The 7,162-nt window shown below is 38.5% G+C and overlaps 1 pseudogene; it reads right to left on the bottom strand.

Moving 5' to 3' along the window:
* Positions 1-3,173: 3,173 nt before the first annotated feature.
* Positions 3,174-6,326, bottom strand: LOC147947854 (receptor-like protein 7 pseudogene; annotated as a pseudogene).
* Positions 6,327-7,162: the final 836 nt, after the last annotated feature.

Genomic DNA, 7,162 nt, shown 5'->3' with positions numbered 1-7,162 from the left:
CTGTGTTACATCGGTGGAGTATCGAGTGTTACAGAATGGACAACCGAACGTGCATATCAAGCCAGCCCGGGATTTGAGGCAGGGAGATCCGTTATCACCTTACTTATTTATTATATGTACGGAAATCCTTATTGCCAATATTCAGAGGGCAGAGATGGATAAATTGATCACTTGCATCAAAGTGGCAAATCAATATCTGCCCATCACTCATCTCCTTTATGCGGATGATAGTTTGTTTTTTTGTAAAGCTTCGAAGGACGAATGTGAGGTTATCTTAGGGGTCCCGAAAAGCTGTGAGGAGGCATTAGGTCAACAGATAAATTTTAGCAAATCATCGCTCCAATTTGGTCACAAAGTTTCGAAGGAGACAAAATTGGAGATGCAGTAGGTCCTTGGGATTACAAGTTTGGGTGGAATGGAGCCGTATTTGAGGATCCCTGAAAGTTTGGGGATCTAAGATAAAGGTTTTCTCTATCCCATATTCCGATCCACATTTACGTGTTTATATATGTTTGTAAAACGTCCGTGCACACTTTATTCTTTGTAACGTACGTTTCTGGCTCATCAATAGCTATATATATATGCTATATATAGAAGCTTCGAACATGCAGATTCTTTAATTAAAAAAAAAAGATTAAAAAAAAAGGATAGAGAAGAAAATCTCTAAAAAGCACTTGCATGTCTAGTTATACCGGTTGAGTGAAAATATCCCAAATCTCTCTTGTGGAATACGTTTTGTTACTCACGCAGATTCTTTTGTTAGATCGTTATATCCACTTGCTATTATTTTTTGTATTAGGAAAGGGAATTAACTAATCAAGTCATTTGTTGTCTATATAATCACTCTTTAAAGTTAAAGTTAGTATATATCCTGGTTCCGGTATAAGAAAGGAGAAAGAACTTTTGAATACAACGTGAGCTATAATCGTTATTAAATAATTAACATAGACTACTAATGATAATGATGTTTAAACTTTCTTTAATTAGTAAGACAGTTCACAGTAGTAGTAGAAGAATCTGTGGGCACAAGAAGAAAACAAAAGATAAGCCAATCCATTAATCAAGGCGTAAGTGTCGACTGTTGACCAAGTCGTTTAATAAAAGATAAAAAAATGACCTCTCATGACTCACTGACGATCTTGGGTCTCCTCCTGCCGTCAAAAACTTAAGTCTTCCGTCTTGGGTTAACCGACGCGGCTCTCATCCCTTACTCTTTATCCACGTATCACTATTTATCCACGTGGCATGAGAGAATCCAGAAAGAAAAAAGAAAAAAAAATCTTTAAAAGAGGGCGGCTGAGCTGATTTAGCTGACATGTAAATTTTTTTTTTTTTAATAAAATGTAAAATTTATTTGAAAAAACTTTTTACAATAGAATGCAACAAGTGTTTTTAGTGTTTTAAGTGTGGGATCTTAACATTGTTAAACTATAAGGTAGAAAATTGGATAAAACTGTATAAACAAGAGCTTTTTATCTTGAGCCTAGCCAGAGAGCCACACATCCTTAGTGGCGACCGCCGGATTGAATTGAGAGGAACCTATTTCAAATTTGTCTGTTAAGGTGCTTGGTGAGCAAAGTCGGAGGTGTTGGGTTATCTCCGTGACGGCGACTGTTTCTTTCCTTCCAAAAGTGATGGACTGCAGCTTGGAATGCATACCTAAGCAGAACCAGAGTATCCTTCCCCAAAGTGGCATCCGTGAGGAGGAAGAGGAGGGTCTCCCAGTCTGTTGTAAAGGAATCCTGGAGGAGCTTCGCAGTGGGCCATGTCCAAACTTCCGTAGCATAAGAGCAGGTAAAAAAGAGATGATCACGAGTTTCGTGTGGGTCACGACATGAATCATCAACTTGTGAGGACCATTGCCGCATTCGATCCCCTGTCGTTAAACGATTGAGTATTGCAAGCCAGACCAAAACAGAGTATTTTGGTGTGGCGTGAGTGAACCATACACCTGCAAACCAACGCTTTTTTTTGTCGCAACGGTTTCGTCGTCTGACGTGAGAGAGAGCGTTCACACGTTTTTTTGCAGTAAACCGAGGTTCCTGAGCCGCGCGTTTTCGTGATTGTGCCACATTTCCGAAACTTCTCTCAGATGCACCGTTCCTTTTTTCTGTCTTTTGTAAATTTTCCAGATTCTAATGCCAATATCTGCGTTAATATTAAGTTTACTACGCAATAGACTGAAGGCATAACTCAACTACTCAAGGGGGTTTTCCGAAATGTATGAACCGAAAAACATGGTAGTATACCGACTTCACTTGTCGGATCATAAAAAATTGATGGATTTACGTTTTCAGGAAATTGGATGCCTTAAAGATGATATATAGGAATAAAAAAAAATATGGTTTGATTTAAGGTTAGAAGATGGAACATTTGGAAATATGGATTGACACTCTATTTTCCCACACTAATGTATAATATCTTAAGATAATTAGAACGGATCAGATGCCGAATTTGTATAAATAGCTTCAAAGGATACTCATGCACATCATTTATTCTGATTTGATAAAACATGGGTGTAGAAATTAAGGACTTGAGGAAGTGATTGAATATTGTTGGTCACGGACAACCAATTTTTGGACGCCATGTAACATGCATCATTTAGGGCCAAAATGTCAAGATGCTAAGAACTCTTGTGGTCTAATACCACTTAGCTTGGTTAAGATCATGTTTCTTACTGTTTTGCTCTAGTTTTCTTGACAAAGGATGCAGCCGATCTTCCATGCGATCCTTCGAAATGACCTTCCAACTTTTCTTGGTTTGGTGACTTTGGTCGAAGAGAGCGAATCGTCGCTGGAGGAGAGAAGCGAGGAGCAAAACACAAACAACACACGTTTCCGCACATGGCTGCGAAGCTTGGTCACCGAGAACTCGTCTCTAAGATTATTGAGCTCCAACCGTCCCTCCTCTGTTCCCGCAACGCACACGGAGACACACCTTTGCATCTTGCTGCTCTTCTTGGAGACGTATACATAGTTACGCAGATGTTAGCTAGACACTGGACTGGAACTGTGTTCCGCACGCAACAACAAAAAACAAACACCTCTCCACTTAGTTTGCCTTAGCATTTTCATGGTGGCTGCTAGACTCATCGTGGAAAAGACGTATTCAGTCGACCTCGATGAACTCAATTTCGCTATATCAAGTGGATCTACCAAAGTCAAATTATCTAATGAAATTGTAAAAGTTCTATTATTCACCAACTTTTCTTTTTTTGCCTGTCTTAATTTGGTTTAATAATAGTTTACAAAACTTGATTCAGCACACGCTTAAAACTTGAAATACAACAAAATTTTAATGAACATAACAACAATGCGTTAAGGAAGAGAGAATGCATAGATGAGTGACTTAACGAGTTCTGATGTTTTGTTGCTTGTTTCGGCCAAATCTCTTCATGAACTACTCATGCTTGTATGAAACTGCTATGTATCCCATTGCCAGCCCAAATACAACTCCAGGCGCAAAGCCTAAACCTGCTGCCATCCAACTGAATGATTCTTCTTCTTCTTCTTCTTTTCTCGCCACCAGTTCGGGTTGTGGTAGTGTTGGCGTTTTGATATCTCTGCAAACATCCTTAAGGGAAGGACCATTAAGTCCGGGGTTTCCTTCATAGGAGGAGCAATTTTGTCGTTGAAATTGTGTGCCTTGTGGTATGGAACCTACAAGCTGGTTATGTGAAACGTTTATCACTTCGAGAGAAGAGAGGGTTCCAAGCTCTGAAGGAATCTCACCAGAAATCTTGTTTTGGGATAGGTCTAGTGACTCGAGATTCGTCAAGTTTGCCATAGTAGATGGGATGTGGCCGTTGAAAGCATTGTTAGACATGTTGAGAATACGAAGCTCCTTCATCAGACCAATGGAATCAGGAATCGGTCCATGGAGTTGGTTTCTTGAAAAATCGATGGCCGTGTAGATTGTAAGGATACGTTCCATCTCCATTGAGATTCCTTTATTCATCAAGACAAGTGAAAAGTAGTAGCCTCCTGAAGGACTCTCGATGTACTTTGGTTCCGTATCATTATCTCTATTTGAGAACATCACAGTCCAGTTCAAAAAGTAATCAGATGGCAATGTACCGAAGAAATGATTATGTGATACATCAATGATTTTCAACTGAGGAAACCCATACCAAACCCCATCAGAATTATGTAATGTGCCATTAAACTTGTTAGAGCGAATGACGAGAACTTGAAGCTTCTGCAAATAATTCAAGTGGAAGGGAAACATGTCTTTGAATGTGTTGTTTCCCACGTTCAAAACTTCCAAGGCAGAGCAACCACCAAGAGAAGCCGGAATTTTGCCCTCTAATCGGTTTTGACTGACATCAAGTGTTATTAAGCTCTTGGCGTTATGAAATATTTCGGGAAGAATGCCGCTGAGTTTGTTATTACGGAGATTTAGATCTGAAAGAGAACTAATCACCAGAGTCTCTAAGCACCGAGGAATTGAGCCGTTGAGGTTGTTGTTTGATAGATCTAGAACCACTAGAGAGCTTAGTCCACATACTGATCGAGGTATCTCCCCGGTGAAGTTATTCTTAGAACCAAAAAAATAATTGAGATGCTTTGAAGGTGGGATGAAGAGTGGTCCTTGAAAATCATTTGAGCTTAGATCAACATTACTGATTTGACTCTCAGGAGAAACTTTTGAGGATCCATTAAAACCGCTGAGAGAGTTGTTAGAGAGATCCACAGTGGACAACTCTGGCAGTCTCCACAACCAGTCTGGTACTTGACCTTTGATTTTGTTGTTGGAAAGAGCTAGTATTTTTAGTTTTCTTCCGTTTCTTATGAACTCAGGGAACTCAGTGATGTTGCAGCCTCCCAAGTACAAATATGCCAAATTTGGTAGAAAATCCAAATCAGAAGTGATGTTTGTTGTTGAAAGAGGAATGCTTGAGAAAAATAACGAGTAAAGCTTCTTAAGAGGCGAGAAGACATTTAAGTCAACTCCTGGACCAATGAATTTGTTGTAATTTCTACTTTCAATAGAAAATTGTCGTAAATTAGGCAAGAAGAGAGAGATATTCCCAATCCAAGTAAAATCGCTGAATTTGTTATAACTCAAAAAGATGTCGGTCAATGAGGGAATCTTGAGTAGGGAGGAAAGAATGTCTCCCGTAAAAGAATCATCTCCACCAAAAAAAGACTCTAATTTGGAGAATTGGCTGATGTTTGGTGGAAGGAAACCTGTGAATTGATTTGAAGAGAGCCAGAGTCTACGTAGTTGGGTAAAATTGAGTATCGAAACTGGCAAATTTCCATTGAGCTTGTTACCCGAAACAGCAAAAACAGTCAATTGATTTAGATTGCCAATTGAAGATGGGATTTCACCAACAAAATTATTATAACCAAGATCGAGAATAGAGAGATGAGAAAGGTTCCCAAGTGAAAACGGAATCTTTCCTGAAAAGGCTGTGCCTTTAGTGGACAGCTCTACCAAAGAGTTATTTTCACGAAAAACGGGCAAATTGCCTCTCAGATTTGAATTGAAGCTTAATCTAATGGACTCTAAGCTCGGTATCAGAAGAACACTACTTGGGAATTCTCCAGACAGTTTGCAATTTTCAAGATGTAGAGATCTTAGAGATCGCATGTTTGAAAACTCGTGGGGGATTTCTGAAGAAATGTTTACATCGGTCATATCGAGTTCTCTAAGATTCCTCAAATTTTGAGCAAGTAGATGAAGAAAGGATCCATCAATGGATAAAAATGAAGAAAAAGAAGATGAAAGATCGAGAGACACCAACTTGGTTAGCTGAAGAAGGTTGATTGGAATTTGGCCTGATAGTGAAGACCGGGAGAGATTAAGTCTTTCTATCCCCATGAGTTTGTCAAATTCGGCTGGGATTGGCGAACCGGTGAAGTTGTTGTAAGCAAGGTTCAAATCACGGAGATGACGCATTCTAAAGAGACTGCTCTTAGATTTAAGCGGGCCATGGAGGTTGCTGTAACTAAGGTCTAGCCTGATCACTTTGCCCGACTTAGCAGCACAGGTGATACCATCCCAAGAACAGCAGTCACTTTTATTCACCCATGATTCTGTCTTCGGGTAAGAAAACACATCTGGATCAACCCAATCAGGTTTCTGAATCAAAAACTCACTCTTGAACTCAAGAAGAGCATCCCTTTGGTCGGGATGACAAAAGTGTTGTGTAGAAGAAACAAACGTGTTTCGAAAACTTGAAACGAGAAAAAGGAAACAGATGGAACGAAGAAGGAAGCTCATTTTCTGATTAGACAAGAAAGCTTTCATATTTGTGAAAATGAAAAAAGTAATATGAAGTAGTGATGGTAAATTAGTGTTGCAGGTCACTAAAATATATATATATATATATATATATATATAAAACATACACATGAAGCTCAATTGACTTGATGATTTGAAGTCTTTTTGAAGAAAAATCTTCCCTGCTAAAAATCTTATAAGTCCTTCCAAAATGCAATAGACTTGACTTGAGAGACCATAAACTCGTTCTTCTTGGCCCCTAAAAAATTCCCCTAAAAACATCATGTTTTAAGAAATTAGAAATTTGGAGTTTAGTGAGGACAATAGAAAAATCAAAGTGCCGTGTAGCTTAAGCCAACTCTTCAACTTTATATGGGAGTTGGGACTCCGTATGGCATTTTTTCTGTGAAATGCTTTCATAGTTGTCCTCTATCCAATTCCAAACTTGAAACATACGTCAGTATTAACTTTCCTAAATTTGCATTTCCTTAATTTCGAGCCACAAAACTAATATTACTTTCAATATTATTTAGTAAATAAGGACAAAGAACAAAACTTGTAGACTTGGCTATTTGGTTGAAGAGTTTTGTTCTCAAAACTGTGCTACTTGCATTAGTAAAAAAGCGATGCCCATTGTCTAATATCACCAAACCCATACGTCACGTTTTATCTCTCATCACTGCCTCTTCATCTCTCAAATTTCTGTTTAATCATGTAGTTTCTTACATGAATCTCATGGCAATTGCTATTAAAGTTGGCAGTCAAATTTTTTGATACAAAATCTTCTCTTTTTGTATAAATATGAACTATTGTATAAATCAACTGGTTCAGAATTGATGATTTGTTTCTGTTTAATCATGTAACCTAAAAGTGTCAAACAGATTAATTTCAAAGCTTCATTGTAAACACAGATGTGTGCAGGTTGCTGCCGGTT

This window comes from Camelina sativa, chromosome 3 (assembly GCF_030686135.1).
Source record: "Camelina sativa cultivar CO46 ecotype springtype chromosome 3, ASM3068613v1".
NCBI classification, from domain to species: domain Eukaryota; kingdom Viridiplantae; phylum Streptophyta; class Magnoliopsida; order Brassicales; family Brassicaceae; genus Camelina; species Camelina sativa.
Note: the sequence above shows the minus strand (reverse complement) of the source record. Positions and strands in the feature narration are given on the sequence as shown.